This window comes from Oncorhynchus masou, chromosome 6 (genome assembly GCF_036934945.1).
Source record: "Oncorhynchus masou masou isolate Uvic2021 chromosome 6, UVic_Omas_1.1, whole genome shotgun sequence".
Lineage (NCBI taxonomy): Eukaryota > Metazoa > Chordata > Actinopteri > Salmoniformes > Salmonidae > Oncorhynchus > Oncorhynchus masou.
In genome coordinates, this window is record NC_088217.1 from 60,642,861 (window position 1) to 60,660,256 (window position 17,396).

Consider the following 17,396-nt stretch of genomic DNA (forward strand, 5'->3'; position numbering starts at 1 on the left):
CCCCTTGCTCTGCAAGGGCCACGGCTTTTGTGGAGCGATGGGTAACGACGCTTCGAGGGTGACTGTTGTTGATGTGTGCAGAAGGTCCCTGGTGTGGGCGAGGGGACGATTTAAAATTATACTGTTACATTAGCACAGCTGAAAACTTGTGCTGATAAAAGAAGCAATAACTGTCCTTTAGACTAGTTAAGTATCTGGAGCATCCGCATTGGTGGGTTCGATTACAGGCTCAATGGCCAGTAACTATGGAAAATCATCCGTTTCCAGCTACAATAGTCATTTACAACATTAACAATGTCTATACTGTATTTCTGATCAATTTGTTATTTTGAACAAAAAATGTGCTTTTCTTTTAAAAGACAAGGACATCGCTAAGTGACCCCAAGATCCGAAAGATCTTGAATGGTCTTTGTGAAATGTCTTTGTCCATAGAATAAAAGATGCTGTATATAGCTAAAGGGAACCCTTTATTTGGGTTAGGTGTTTCTTATTGATCATACACACTGAATTTGAGACCATCACTCTTGACAAATTGACTTATCTAGTTGACGTACTCATGAGAAAAAATAGAAAACACTGGAGTCTGTTGCCAAGGCACTGTACTGATTTCTGGAATGTCAATGATAATTCTTCTGCACTATACTTCCTCTAAGCTCATGTGGAATAGCCTTGGGATGAGATTATTACAAACAATGATCACTGCACGTGACTATAGTGGCCTCCTTTCAATTACGTCTTTGTCAAAGTTGGCTACTGCTCAATATCCTTTCCAGTTGGTCTGAGGTGTAATGTTTCAGCCACCAGGGGGAGTCGCAGGTCTCATATACTCCTGAGTACACTAGTAATCGTTGTAATAACAGCTGAATAATGTTATTGTGAGTAACTTCCTGTATATGTGTCACGGCCACGTATCTATGAGCCATTTTGCTCTTGAAAGCTTATTTTTTATATACAGGGCCTAATTCTGAGACACTATGCCTGAATAAGTGCATTATTCTTAGTTACACTCAGACAATACTAATTTCCTGGGGAGTCTACAGCTGGTATTGCTTTTCCGTTGCTCTAACTCCCACATCCTGTCGACTGGATTGTGATGCAATCATCCACACGAGCATGAGGGGCACTAAGCAAGCAGCTTTGAAAAGCTGCGGATGTTTTTTTCCAGCTTAGCTGGGAGCCTTATGACCCAAAGTCTGGTGAAAGGAAAGGCCATGTCAGTGAATCTGGCTCATGCCCATCATGGCCGGCGTATTTGAACTGTGAGGGAGAAAGATACCCCCAGGGGTACTAATATCCCATGTTGAGAACTACAGCTCTAATGCATAGAGGAAGGAAGGGAAGGTATAAGCCTATGAAGTGTAGGGTTTTGCTGACTGTTGAAACTTTGACTTCAGTCACTTCCCTGTGACAGACACGAGACATCACTTTCACAGCTATGTTACCCAATATCACACAGAGCAACTGAATACACTCACAAATAAAAAAATATGACAATTTCTTTGAACAGATGACCAATGTATGGCCTACACTTAACATTAACACTAGGCTAAATGGAGCCTCGTGAATGAATGAAGATGTAAAGGTGCCTCTATGGGTTAGTGGGCCTCTCCAGTTAGTTGTCATGACGTTGGCCGGGGGGTATGTTTATGACAGTCATAAATACCCCCCCCCCCCCCTTTTCCTCTGCTACCCTACTGATGTTACATTTGCAAAACCCTTGGTTAACATAGAGATTCTGGGAACATCAGAAGGTGGGGGGAAATGAACTATATTCTGGTAATCTGACCAATTGAACATATGCGGTGGTACTTAATGAATATGATGTCAGTTCGGTTGTCATCTGAGACATTCTCATCAATGAGATGACAATCTCTACAGTGGAAAGTCTACACAGAGTTATCGGATTCACATGGAATTGTTGTTCAATTTAAATGTTTGAATATGAAATTATTTGTGATGGGATGAAATGTGATTTTAGCTTCTAAAATGTGAACTTTGAGATTTCATAAGGTAGGGCTCTGCTCAATCAGTGGCCCGCCCCTGTGAAGGGACATGGGCTATAAAACTTTTTAAACAAACCCTCCTCTCCCTTCCTATATAAAGCCTTGACGACAATATAACTTCCTGTTCCGAGAACGGGATGACGACGGTCCGATGTCAGAATGGTTCAGATAATAACTACAGAATGAAGCTAACATCAGCGTGAGCTTTGGTTGCGAATGGTATGAACTTTGAACTCTTATTCACTACAGAAGTGATACATCCGGGCCGTTAAATTAGCAACAGCCGCTGCAAACGAGGGTTAGGAAGGAACAGGCAGAGTATCCCGTCTACCACACCGACGTTACTTACAACGTATTCAATTTACCAGCAGAGACATTCTTTGGGCAACACAGCCTTCCATGTACCACAGACTCGGTTGGGCAACACAGCCTTCCATGTACCACCAACCTACCGAGCGCAGCTCAGAGTAAATATTTATTGCATTTTCCTTTTCCAAATGGAGAGGTAATGTAGAATGCATAAGATACTGTATTTACGATAGCACAGCTTCACCCTTTGTTCCTCAGTCTTCCCACTCTTTCACTCAGCCCCTCTTCTTTTGTGTAACCAGCTGTCATATCTGTTCCGTTTTGACGTAATTTGTAATCAAGTTATGATTTAAATATGGGTATGTGTAATTCTGTGTGATTAGTTAGGTATTTAGTAAATAAATAATTAACCTATTGAAACTCCCCATCCCGGATCCGGGATCGTGACTAAAGCCTCAGGCTCATTAGCATAACGCAACATTAACGATTTCTGAAAATCGCAAATAAAATGAAAATAATGCGCCTGCTCTCAAGCTTAGCCTTTTCTTAACAACACTGTCATCTCAGATTTTCAAAATATGCTTTTGAACCATAGCAATTGACTAATTTGTGTAAGAGTATGCTAAGCTACCTTAGCATTTTGAGTAGCATTTAGCACGCAACATTTTCACAAAAACCAGATAACCAAATAAATAAAATCATTTACCTTTGAAGAGCTTCGGATGTTTTCAATGAGGAGACTCTCAGTTACATACCAAATGCGCAGTTTTTCCTGAAAGCGTCTGTGTGTAGGAGAAATCGCTCCGTTTTGTACATCACATTTGGCTACCGAAACGAACCGAAAATTCAGTCACCTACAACGTCAAACTTTTTCCGAATTAACTCCATAATATCGAACGAAACATGGCAAACGTTGTTTGGAATCAATCCTCAAGGTGTTTTTTCACATATCTCTTCATTGATATATCGTTCGTGGAAGCCTGCATTCTTCTCTGAATTCTGTGGAAAAATACTTGCAGCTGACTTTTGCGCACCAATTTCGGTGCAGGATACCGGGCGGACACCTGGTAAATGTGGTCTCTTATGGTCAATCTTCCAATGATATGCCTACAAATACGTCACAATGCTGCAGACACCTTGGGGAAACGACAGAAAGGGCAGACTTACTCCTCTCGCATTCACAGCCATATAAGGAGACAATGGAAAACAGAGCCTCAAATCCTGCTCATTTCCTGGATGCCGTCTCATCTTGGTTTTGCCTGAAGCTCACGTTCTAGGGCACGCACAGAAAATATCTTTGCAGTTCTGGAAACGTCAGAGTGTTTTCTTACCAAAGCTACCAATTATATGCATAGTCGAGCATCTTTTTGTGACAAAATATCTTGTTTAAAACGGGAACGTTTTTCATCCAAAAATGAAATTGCGCCCCTAGAGTTTCAAGAGGTTAAACCCAATTTTGTATTGCTGATTCAACTTGTTAGCCAGGGTTCGTGCAGATAACTAAGAATGTACAACTTTCAGATTGAATTAAGAGACTGAATTAAGATGACGATTAATATTGACTGCTATTGATGTAAAATATTACTAGGTCTTTAAGAGTTTATTCGGAAGATAACGCCTCTATAAATATAAATACCTGCCCTCCAGGACACCTACACCACCCGATGTTACAGGAAGGCCATAAAGATCATCAAGGACATCAACCACCTGAGCCACTGCCTGTTCACCCCGCTATCATCCAGAAGGCGAGGTCAGTACAGGTGCATCAAAGCTGGGGCCGAGAGACTGAAAAACAGCTTCTATCTCAAGGCCATCAGACTGTTAAACAGCCACCACTAACATTGAGTGGCTGCTGCCAACACACTGACACTGACTCAACTCCAGCCACTTTAATAATGGGAATTGATGGGAAATGATGTAAATATATCACTAGCTAAACAATGCTACCTTATATAATGTTACTTACCCTACATTATTCATCTCATATGCATACGTAAATACTGTACTCTATATCATCGACTGCATCCTTATGTAATACATGTATCACTAGCCACTTTAACTATGCCACTTTGTTTACATACTCATCCCATATGTATATACTGTACTCGATACCATCTACTGTATCTTGCCTATGCTGCTCTGTGCCATCACTCATTCATATATCCTTATGTACATATTCTTTATCCCCTTACACTGTGTATAAGACAGTAGTTTAGGAATTGTTAGTTAGATTACTTGTTGGTTATTACTGCATTGTCGGAACTAGAAGCACAAGCATTTCGCTACACTCGCATTATCATCTGCTAACCATGTGTATGTGACAAATACATTTTGATTTGATTTGATATTATTTTGTGGTGCCCGACTCTCTAGTTAATTACATTTACATGATTAGCTCAATCAGGTAATATTAATCACTTAATCCGGCATAGCCAAAGACACGACATAGTCATACTCTTTTGTTTTCATTTAGGAAATGTAGAAGAGTGAGCCACAAGAAAATCTATGCCATCTGTATGTTTCCTAAACCAGAAACTCAGCATCTAGCTCCAGTGTAACAGTTAAATAAATCAAATGTGCACTCAGTAGTACAACGATTCTTCACTGCAGGAGCAGTGCAAACGCTAGTACACTGGCCAGTCATTTTATACTGGAGGTGATTGTGGCCTTCAGATGAACAACAACAAACGTCATGCCTGGACAAGTGCTGCATATCAAGCGCATACATCATTGGAAATCTATGACCAGGATTTGGATCCATGACGAGCATCGCTATGGCAATAGATTTTCCAGGGGAATCAAATTGCATTTAAAGTGCTATTTGACTTTGGGCATCGTTGTAATCTATGAGGCCAATCTTGAATGAATACCCAGATGGGGGGACGACACAAAGTGACCAGACCACAGATTATGCAGCCTTCACAACCTCTTCAAAACAAAGGGCAGTGGGTTCAAAAAGAGAGAGTGAAAAGACAGAGAGGTAGTGGGGGGTAAACATTTTAAAACAGCTTACCTACCCTTAATGCTCAATGCATTCCTAATTGATTGCAGTATTGCATTGGGGGTCTTTCAGGGATGTAAGAGGGAATTCAGGCCAGAAATGAAACAATGGATGATATACAAAGCTTTATTGATTGGCTAATGATCTTGGGTATGTGCATGAGAGGGGGAGAGAGTGGTGATGAGAAAAACATACGACATTATAAAATCCATCTACACAAACAAGTGTGCCGTTAAAATTGGCAAAAAAACCCACTAATTTCTTTCCACGGGACCGAGGGGTGAGACAGGGATGCAGCTCCAAGCTCGCCCTGGGTCTCGACCCCGCCCTGTGCAACTGGGTACTGGACTTCCTGACGGGCCGCCCCCAGGTGGTGAGGGTAGGCAACAACATTCTACCCCGCTGATCCTCAACACTGGGGCCCCACAAGGGTGCGTTCTGAGCCCTCTTCTGTACTCCCTGTTTACCCACGACTGCGTGGCCACGCACGCCTCCAACTCAATCATCAAGTTTGCAGAGGACACTACAGTGGTAGGCTTGATTACCAACAACGACGAGACGGCCTACAGGGAGGAGGTGAGGGCCCTCGGAGTGTGGTGTCAGGAAAATAACCTCACACTCAACGTCAACAAAACTAAGGAGATGATTGTGGACTTCAGGAAACAGCAGAGGGAACACCCCCCTATCCACATCGATGGAACAGGAGTGGAGAGGGTAGTAAGCTTTAAGTTCCTCGGCATACACATCACAGACAAACTGAATTGGTCCACCCACACAGACAGCAAAGAAGGTGAAGAAGGTGCAGCAGCGCCTCTTCAACCTCAGGAGGCTGAAGAAATTTGGCTTGTCACCAAAATCACTCACAAACGTGTACAGATGCACAATCGAGAGCATCCTGTCAGGCTGTATCACCACCTGATACGGTAACTGCTCCGCCCACAACTGTAAGGCTCACCAGGGGGTAGTGAGGTTTGCACACGCATCACCGGGGGCAAAATACCTGCCCTCCAGGACACCTACACCACCCGATGTCACAGGAAGGCCATAAAGATCATCAAGGACAACAACCACCCGAGCCACTGCCTGTTCACCCCGCTATCATCCAGAAGGCGAGGTCAATACAGGTGCATCAAAGCTGGGACCGAGAGACTGAAAAACAGCTTCTATCTCAAGGCTATCAGACTGTTAAACAGCCACCACTAACATTGAGTGGCTGCTGTCAACATACTGACTCAACTCCAGCTCACTTTAATAATGGAAATGTATGTAAAAAATGTATCACCAGGCACTTTAAACTATGCCACTTAATATAATGCTTACATACCCTACATTACTCATCTCATATGTACATACTGTACTCGATACCATGTACTGCATCTTGCCTATGCCGTTCTGTACCATCACTCATTCATATATCTTTATGTACATATTCTTTATCCCTTTACACTTCTGTGTATAAGGTAGTTGTGGAATTGTTAGGTTAGATTACTCTTTGGTTATTACTGCATTGTCAGAACTAGAAGCACAAGCATTTCGCCACACGCATTAACATCTGCTAACCATGTGTATGTGACAAATAAAATTTGATTTGATAGCCTTGCTATTGAGAAAGGCCGCTGAAGGCACACCTGGCTCTCAAGAGAAGACAGGTTTTGTGCACACTGGTCAAAAGTAGTGTACTATGTAGGGAATAAGGGTGCCATTTTGGAAGCATCAAGTGACTCCTACCTCCTATGGCATTGAATTACAGTCGCGATACAGTCTGCAATTAGGTACAAAAGTAGGAACGTTTACGAGCCTGTTCTGAGAGCACTTACAGCTTTCCATTCCCACCCCCCTCTTTATATAGATTTCTTTAACACAACTAACTGCTTTCTATAGGCCTCAGCTCTTCCATTTTTACATATATTTTACCATATTAGCGTCTTACATTTAAGAATAACTTTGACATGGAATCAGTTTTTATTTGAGATGGAGGGCATTCGTAAATATCAAGTATCAAGTATGTAACATTTTTATGTTGCATAAGAGTAAGTTCAAATGCCTATTAACTTATTGGTATTTGAGCTAACTCTTCTTAAGCAACTTAAAAATGGAAATGGAAAGCTAAGGCAAAATGCTAAAGAGTATTAATTTGTAGCATAATTTGGAACCACATAGCAAGGCTAGAGTATCCAGCAGTGCTAGGCCAGAGTGCCCTGTGGACCTCCCTTCTCTCTGTGTGAAATAGGCTGCGAAATGCTAGGAGTTCAGTGAGTCATCAGAATTTGAGCTCCCTGTCCCTCCCATTCCTGGAGGAACTCAGGTGAACTCTCACAATAAATCTTCTTATTCCCAGAGTACTTTTTAAAATCAGAATTTCATCCAGCTTTACATGCATTTTATTGTTATTGGACACATTTTATACGTATTCGTATGAATGATTGATATTCAATCAATTTCTGTCTTCAAGTACATCAATCATTTCAGTTTACGTCGCTGCCAATATAATTTGGTCATGATAACCCATAATTAGGTTTCGAAGCTTGTAATAAACAAATTGAGTCTGCAAAGCTCCTATGTGCATAGTTCCATTGGCAAACCATATTTCATCGGGCCGCTATTGCAAGCACATACGCTGTTACATTTCATGTGACACTCACAAGCAGCTGCAGTTTGCCATATAAGACTGGCCTCAGTGTTTCTCAGAACTTCACCCAATGAATGACTGGGGTTGTGAATGTCGCTGGCACGCATGGTGTCAGGTTTTGGGTCAAGTGCTGGCACCAACTGACTAGTATGGTTCCTTGCCAGTGCTCTGCCCTACATGGCGAGGTCTCGCATAACACCAGGCAGCTATGTGCCACGCTGAACATACAGTCATAAGACTCCTCTGGCATCTGGAACAGCTCTCCATTCCCTCTCTTTTCCCTCCCTCCCTTCCCCTCTCCTTTCCCTCATTATTTCTCTCTGTCTATCTATGTTAGTGCAGTCCTAAAAATAAATACTATGGCATTGGTCCCGACTGAGTTCTTCCACTACTATTAACCTCTCTCCCTCTCTCTGCCCCCCACCCCACGCTCCCTCTTTCATTCTCTGCTCACCCCTTTCTCTCGTCACAGTTGCAGAGTTCCTAGTAATATTCCCCTTAGGATTCACAGAAAACTCCCTTTACTTGCCAAAACTCCTGCAGACCTTTTTTTCACTTTCTCCCTCATCATCACACATGTGTAATCCATGTGACCTCCCCTGCAGCCCTGTCTGTCTGTCTTCATCCCCTTTTCTCCATCTCTCCCCCAGGAGCACTGTTTCTCTATCACTCTGTGTGTGCATTTGGCTACCAGCAGTTTGGGAACAGTGTTTGTGCATGCGTGAGTGCGTGAATGTGTTCTGGGAGCAGTATGGGAACAGTGCCCTCACCCTTAATGTTCTAGAATCTTTATAACACAAAACGGAAATATATAGTGCCTTCAGAATGTATTCATACTGCTTGACTTATTCCACAGTTTGTTTTACAGCCTGAATTCAAAATGGATTAAACACAAAACCCCATAATGACAAAGTAAAAACATGTAGATATATTAGCAAATGAATTGAAAATGAAAAACAGAAATACACTACACGACCAAAATGATGTGGACAACTGCTTGTTGATCATCACATTCCAAATTCATGGGCATTAATATGGTGGTGGTCCCCGCTTTTCTGCTATAACAGCCTCCACTCTTCTGGGAAGACATTCCACTAGATGTTGGAACATTGCTGCGGGGACCTTCCATTCCTATGACGGTGCCACGTTGAAAGTCACTGAGCTCTTCAGCTCTTCAAACTGTAAATAACATTCAGAACATTCAATGTCTTCTTGGTAAGCAACTCCAGTGTATATTTGGCCTTGTATTTTAGGTTATTGTCCTGCTGAAAGGTGAATTTGTCTCCCAGTGTCTAGTGAAAAGCACACTGATCCAGGTTTTCCTCTAGGATTTTGCCTGTGCTTAGCTCTATTCCATTTATTTTTATTAGAAAAAACCTCCCTAGTCCTTGCCGATGACAAGCATACCCATAACAGGATGCAACCACCACCATGCTTGAAAATATGAAGAGTGGTACCCAGTGATGTGTTTTGTTGGATTTGCCCGTAACATAATGCTTTGTATACCGGGCATAAAGTTCATTTCTTTGCCACATATTGTGTGTGCCTTATTGCAAACAGGATGCATGTTCTGGAATATTTGTATTATGTATAGGCTTCCTTCTTTTCACTCTGTCATTTAGGTTAGTATTTTGTTAAACCCCCGCAGAAATCATGTTAAACACTGTTATTACTGATTCCATGCAATGTATTATGTGACTTGTGAAGCATATTTTGTACTCCTGAATATATATTTGGCTTGCCATAACATAGGGGTTGAATACTCATTGACTCAAGACATTTCAGCTTTTAATTTTTTTTGTTGACCTTATGGTGTATTGGTGGTGTAACTTAAACAATAGCAAGCACTTACTGACACAACAGCATTTTTCTCAGAATGGTTGGAACACACAGTGACACATAATCCATTTTAAATTCAGCCTGTAACACAGAAAAATGTGGGAAAAGTCTACATTTTCTGAAGGCACTGTACCTCAAACAATATGCCTGCCAACTAACACATTTATGAATTAGTCGATTCATCACTATGTCTTCTTTGGGCAAGATGGGTCTAATTATATCAAACACTGCATTCCACAGTAAGAAACTCATACCAACGATCAAGCATGGTGCTGGTGGTGTGATGGCTTAGCGATGCTTTGCTGCCTTAGGACCTGGATGACTTGCCTTAATAGAAGGAGCCATGAATTCTGCTCTGTTTCAGAGAATTCTACAGGAGAATGCCAGGCCATCTGTCTGTGAGCTGAAGCTGAAGTGCAGCTGGGTCATGAAGCATGACAATGGTCCAAAACACACAATCAAGTCTACATGAAAATGGCTACAAAAAGCAACATATTTGACGTTTTGGAATGGCCTAGTCAAAGTCCAGACCTAATCCCAATTGAGATGTTGTGGCAGGACTTGAAACGAGCAGTTCATGGTTGAAAACTCACAAATGTCGCTGAGTTACAGCACTTCTGCATGGAAGAGTGGGCCAAAATTCCTCCACAGAGAGACTGATCAACAACTACAGGAAGTGTTTAGTTGGAGTCATTGCAGCTAAAGGTGGTACAACCAGTTATTGTCACACCCTGACCATAGTTTGCTTTGTATGTTTATATGTTTTGTTTGGTCAGGGTGTGATCTGAGTGGGCATTCTATGTTGTGTCTAGTTTGTCTGTTTCTGTGTTTGGCCTGATATAGTTCTCAATCAGAGGCAGGTGTTAGTCATTGTCTCTGATTGGGAACCATATTTAGGTAGCCTGTTTGGTGTTGGGTTTTGTGGGTGATTGTCCTTATTGTCCTTATGTCTGTCGTGTGCTAGTTTGCACCAGTATTAGGCTGTTTCGGTTTTCGTGTTACGTTTGTTTGTTTTGTATTTGATTCGTGTTTACTTCTGTTTCATTAAACATGAATCGTAATAGCCACGCCGCATTTTGGTCTGACTCTCTTTCACCTATAGAAAACCGTGACAGAATCACCCACCACAACAGGACCAAGCGGCGTGGTAACGGGCAGCAGCAGGAGCAGCGTAATAAGGACTTCTGGACTTGGGAAGAAATCCTCGACGGGAGAGGACCCTGGGCTAAACCAGGGGAGTGTAGACGCCCCAAGGTGCAGCTCAAAGAGGAATGGACATGGGAGGACGAACTGGACGGTAAAGGACCCTGGGCACAGCCAGGAGAATATCGCCGCCCCAAAGAAGAGCTGGAAGCAGAGAAAGCGGAGAGGCGCTGGTATGAGGAGGCAGCACGGCGACGCGGATGGAAGCCCGGGAGTCAGCCCCAAAAATTTCTTGGGGGAGGCTCACAGGAAGTATGGAGAAGCCAGGTAGGAGACCTGCGTCAACTTCCTGTGGTTACCGGGGGGCTAGAGAGACCGGGCAGGCACCGTGTTATGCTGTGGTGCGCACGGTGTCCCCAGTGCGGGTGCATAGCCCGGTGCGGTATATTCCAGCTCCGCGTATCGGCCGGGCTAGAGTGAGCGTCGAGCCAAATGCCATGAAGACCGGCTCTACGCATCTGGTCCCCAGTGCGTCTCCTTGGGCCGGCTTACATGGCACCAGCCTTGCGCACGGTGTCACCGGTTTGCCTGCATAGCCCAGTGCGGGCTATTCCACCTCGCCGCACTGGCAGAGCGACCGGGAGTATTCAACCAGGTAAGGTTGGGCAGGCTCGGTGCTCAAGAGCTCCAGTGCGCCTGCACGGTCCGGTCCACCCAGTACCACCTCCACGCACCAGCCCTCCGGTGGCAGCTCCCCGCACCAGGCTTCCTGTGCGTGTCCTCGGCCCAGTACCACCAGTGCCAGCACCACGCATCAAGCCTACAGTGCGCCTCGCCTCTCCAGCGCTGCCAGAGCCTTCCTCCTCTCCTGCGCCACCAGAGTCTCCAGCCTGTTTAGTGCTGCCAAAGCCTTCCTCCTCTACAGCGCTGCTGGAGTCAACTGCCTGTTCAGTGCAGCCAGAGCTGCCAGTCAGCATGGAGCAGCCAGAGCCGCCAGTCAGCATGGAGCAGCCAGAGCCGCCAGTCAGCATGGAGCAGCCAGAGCCGCCAGTCTGCCAGGATCCACCAGTCAGCCAGACTCTTCCAGATCCCCCAGTCAGCCAGGATCTTCCAGATCCGCCAGTCAGCCAGGATCCGCCAGTCAGCCAGGATCTTCCAGATCCGCCAGTCAGCCAGGATCTTCCAGATCCGCCAGTCAGCCAGGATCTTCCAGATCCGCCAGTCAGCCAGGATCCGCCAGTCAGCCAGGATCTTCCAGATCCGCCAGTCAGCCAGGATCCGTCAGTCAGCCAGACTCTTCCAGATCCGCCAGTCAGCCAGGATCCGCCAGTCAGCCAGACTCTTCCAGATTCCCCAGTCAGCCAGACTATGCCAGAACCGCCAGTCAGCCAGACTCTTCCAGATCCGCCAGTCAGCCAGGATCTGCCAGAACCGCCAGCCAGCCAGGATCTGCCAGAGCCATCCTCCTCTCCTGTGCTGCCGGAGTCTCCCGCCTGTCCGGCGCTGCTGCCGGAGTCTCCCGCCTGTCCGGCGCTGCTGCCGGAGTCTCCCGCCTGTCCGGCGCTGCTGCCGGAGTCTCCCGCCTGTCCGGCGCTGCTGCCGGAGTCTCCCGCCTGTCCGGCGCTGCTGCCGGAGTCTCCCGCTTGTCCGGCGCTGCTGCCGGAGTCTGAAGAGCCCCTCTGTCCCGAGCTGCCCCTCTGTACCGAGCTGCCCCTCTGTCCCGAGCTGCCCCTCTGCCCCGAGCTGCCCTTCTGTCCCGAGCTGCCCCTCAGTCCAGTGGGTTTATGTAGTAGGGTCGCCGTAGTTAGGAGGCCAAGGAAGCGGACAAGGTGGCGGTCTAAGACTATGGTGAAGTGGGGGCCACGTCCAGCACCAGAGCTGCCACCGCAGACAGATGCCCACCCAGACCCTCCCCAATATGTTCAGGTTTTGCGGCCGGAGTCCGCACCTTGGGGGAGGGGGGGGGTGCTGTCACACCCTGACCATAGTTTGCTTTGTATGTTTATATGTTTTGTTTGGTCAGGGTGTGATCTGAGTGGGCATTCTATGTTGTGTGTCTAGTTTGTCTGTTTCTGTGTTTGGCCTGATATGGTTCTCAATCAGAGGCAGGTGTTAGTCATTGTCTCTGATTGGGAACCATATTTAGGTAGCCTGTTTGGTGCTTGGTTTTGTGGGTGATTGTCCTTATTGTCCTTATGTCTGTGTGCTAGTTTGCACCAGTATTAGGCTGTTTTGGTTTTCGTGTTACGTTTGTTTGTTTCGTATTTGATTCGTGTTTACTTCTGTTTCATTAAACATGGATCGTAATAGCCACGCCGCATTTTGGTCTGACTCTCTTTCACCTATAGAAAACCGTGACAGTTATTGAGTGAAAGGGGGCAATTACTTTTTCACACAGGGGCATTGGGTGTTGCGTAACTTTGTTAACTAAATAAATTAAATACGTATACTTATTTTTTTTTGTTATTTATAAACTCAGGTTTCCTTTATCTAATATTAGGTTTTGGTTGAAGATTTGATAACATTCAGTATAAAAAATATGAAAAAATAGAGAAAATCAGAAAGGGGGCAACTACTTTTTCACAATACTGTCAATCATCAAATCGAATTTATTTATATAGCCCTTCGTACATCAGCTGATATCTCAAAGTGCTGTACAGAAACTCAGCCTAAAACCCCAAACAGCAAGCAATGCAGGTGTTGAAGCACATTGGCTAGGAAAAACTCCCTAGGAAGGCCAAAACCTAGGAAGAAACCTAGAGAGGAACCAGGCTATGAGGGATGGCCAGTCCTCTTCTGGCTGTGCCGGGTGGAGATTATAACAGAACATGGCCAAGATGTTCAAATGTTCATAAATGACCAGCATGGTCAAATAATAGGTCTGGGACAGGTAGCACGTCTGGTGAACAGGTCAGGATTCCATAGCCGCAGGTAGAACAGTTGAAACTGGAGCAGCAGCACGGCCAGGTGGACTGGGGAAAGCAAGGAGTCATCATGCCAGGTAGTCCTGAGGCATGGTCCTAGGGCTCAGGTCCTCCGAGAGAGAGAAAGAAAGAGGGAATTAGAGAGAGCATACTTAAATTTACACAGGACACCGGATAAGACAGGAGAAGTACTCCAGATATAACAAGCTGACCCTAGCCCCCCCACACATAAACTACTGCAGCATAAATACTGTAGGCTGAGACAGGAGGGGTCCGGAGACACTGTGGCCCCGTCCGATGTCAATATTACTGCGCCTTCAGAAACTATTCACACACTCCAAGTGCACAGAAACAGATGTGGCGCTCAGCAACTGGAGGCCCTGCGTGCGTGCGTGCGTGTGCTGACTGCGAAGGAGTCAGGGGTCTGTTTCTCATTCCAACACTGTACACCCTCTATTCCTCTTGCGGTGTCTCTCCATGGTAGAAGGTAGTAGGAGTGGTCACTAACACGGCTTGACACATGGTGTACACTGACCTTTCACACAGATGACCGATCTCATTTGTTCACAACTGTTTACAAATGATCATAATAATTCATTTTGAGCTAAGACTGAGATTTTACACTGGGTGGAAAAAAAAATATGTTGCTGAATAACACGTCAACAACAATAACAAAATGCTGCATACCAAATACTTTATTAAGACTTGAATCTATAATAATTGTATTTTTTTCAAAGCATTAATAACTGTCTATGTTCTTTGCTCTGGATAAGCACCATAAAGTCATACTGTTTAAATGTAATGTGAGTTGTACATGACATGATCAAAAAAATCATTTCATGTAACATCTTATGAACCCTAGAAAAATGAGTTAGGCCTATAGATGGTACTTCTAGAGTCGTTTGACACATTTGAAAGGTCCTGTTCTTTTAAGATGTAGCCTATGTTAGGCAAAAAAGGAAGCGAAAAAGTCATTTGTAACAGTTGAGACCCCTCCTTCCTCTTAACTTAGTCATGCATTGCGCTTCCCCTATCATAGTATAACATTACCACCAAAGACATGAAGTTCAACAAAAGCGTTAATTTTAGACATTTAGACAGAATTTTACACACTGCGAGCCAACAAGAAATGCTGGCTCATATATTGACATTAACGACCCACATGGTTTGCTATGAAGCTAAGGGCTGGAGCTTGAGAAATGTAACCATTCGCAAATTCATAGATGGCGCAATGGAGGAACTGACAGTCCATATGGTCAAGACGATAGTTTTCATAAGTGAAATTCTTCAAGAAATAATTAATATTTCTCTGTCTCCTTTGGAGAAAGCAGATTCCAATGGACGAATGTGTGGACCTATTTACTCATGCTTAATTCCCCAAGAAGAATCAGTTGCATGCTGCCGCCAAAGAGATAAGTAATCTGTAGAGGAAGAGCCTGGATCACTCCGTAGGGGTATCTGTGCCCTCAACACAGCCCCCTATCACAAAGCCACAGGGGACACAACCCATTTCCCCTGAACCTCTGCCCATAGCAGATCCGTTGAGGCCAACGATGTTGAAATGGGAGGTGTCTTTGAAAGAACAGAAATGTTAGCTGGTGGTTTTCATCTCAAACCCCTTCTTTCTTGACCCCCTCCTCCTCGCTCCTCATCTGCGCCACCATGACAGCCATATCGGGAAACGCTGAAGAGACGGCGAGTTCCATCTTGGTTTTATCAAACCAGAGAATTGTTTCTCATGGTCTGAGAGTCCTTTAGGTGCCTTTTGGCAAACTCCAAGGGGGCTGTCATGTGCCTTTTGTATTTTGTATTTGTATTTATTATGGATCCCCGTTAGCTGCTGCCAAAGCAGTTAGTTTTAATGCACTGTATTGCTGGAACAAACTTCTAAATACATTTCATCTTGATGTTCTGGTTCCGTCTGGGCAATTTAAAGCATTATTGGGGACTTATTTGTGGAGGAATGTAACTGTTTTTCTGGTAGATATGTGATGTTATATTTGTGCTTCCCATGACTGTGTTTTTTGTATTTTGATGTGTATATACACTACCGTTGAAAAGTTTGAGGCCACATAGAAATTAATTTTTTTCCCATGAAAACATACATGAAATGAGTTGCAAAATGAATAGGAAAGACAAGGTTATAAACAATAATTTTTCACTGAAATAATAATTGTGTCCTTCAAACTTTGCTTTACGTCGAAGAATCCTCCATTTGCAGCAATTACAGCATTCCAGACCATTGACATTCTAGTTGTCAGTTGAGGTAATCTGAAGAGATTTCACCCCATGCTTCCTGAAGCACAAGTTGGATTGGCTTGATGGGCACGTTTTACGTACCATATGGTTAAGCTGCGTCCAAAACAGCTCAATGGGGTTGAGATCCGGTCACTGTGCTAGCCACTCCATTATAGACAGAATACCAGCTGACTGCTTCTTCCTTAAATATGTATTGCATAGTTTGGAGCTGTGGTTTGGGTCATTGTTGTAAGAGGAAATTGGTTCCAATTAAGCGCCGTCCACAGGGTAAGGCATGGCGTTGCAAAATGGAGTGATAGCCTTCCTTCTTCAAGATCCATTTTACCCTGTAAATATCTCCCACTTTACGACAACCAAGGCACCCACATACCATCACATTGCCTCCACCATGCTTGACAAATGGCGTCAAGCACTCATCTAGCATCTTTTCATATTTTCTGCGTCTCACGAATGTTCTTCTTTGTGATCCGAACACCTCAAACGTCTGTCCATAACCCTCTTTTTCGATCTTCCTCTGTCTAGTGTCTGTGTTCTTTTTCCCATCTCAATCTTTTCTTTTTATTGGCCAGTTCTTTGCAACTCTGCCTAGAAGGCCAGCATCCGGGAGTCACCTCTTCACTGTTTACTGTTCACTGGTACTATTTCACATTGATTGTCAATGGCAACCAAGATGGCATAGCAGTTCAGACATCTTTTGTCCTCGTCTTGTCGTGTCCCGTATATATATATATATATATATTTACAACTTTTTTCATACATTTTGTTTTAATTTTCCATAAACTCATCTTCAAAACACTCTCCTGCAACCCGCCTCACCAATTTATATTTATAAAAAAGTATTATTTACCTCAAATCTGGAATCAAATCTGTAATCCTCCAAGAAGCTAGCCAGAAACTCCAAGAAGCTAGACAGAAACTAGCCAGAAGCTAGCCAGAAACTAGCCAGAAACTAGCCAGAAGCTAGCAAGGAGCTAGCTAGGAGCTAGCCAGGAGCTAATCCAGAAGCTAATCACAAGCTAGGTCAGAAGCTAGCCAGAAACTAGCCAGAAGCTAGCCAGGACCTAGCCAGGAGCTAGCCAGAAGCTAATCCAGAAGCTAATCAGAAGCTAATCAGAAGCTAGTTAAAGCTTTCGGCGATTCCAGTTGTTCCGGAGCTAGCCAGCTGAGGAGTTCCATCAATCACTCCTCGGCTGCGGTCACCTATCCGGACCCGTTTTGCTGCCTACGCGGAGCCCCACCGGGCCTTCACGGCTGGACTGACAACGTTATCTACCCGAAGGAGTTATCCG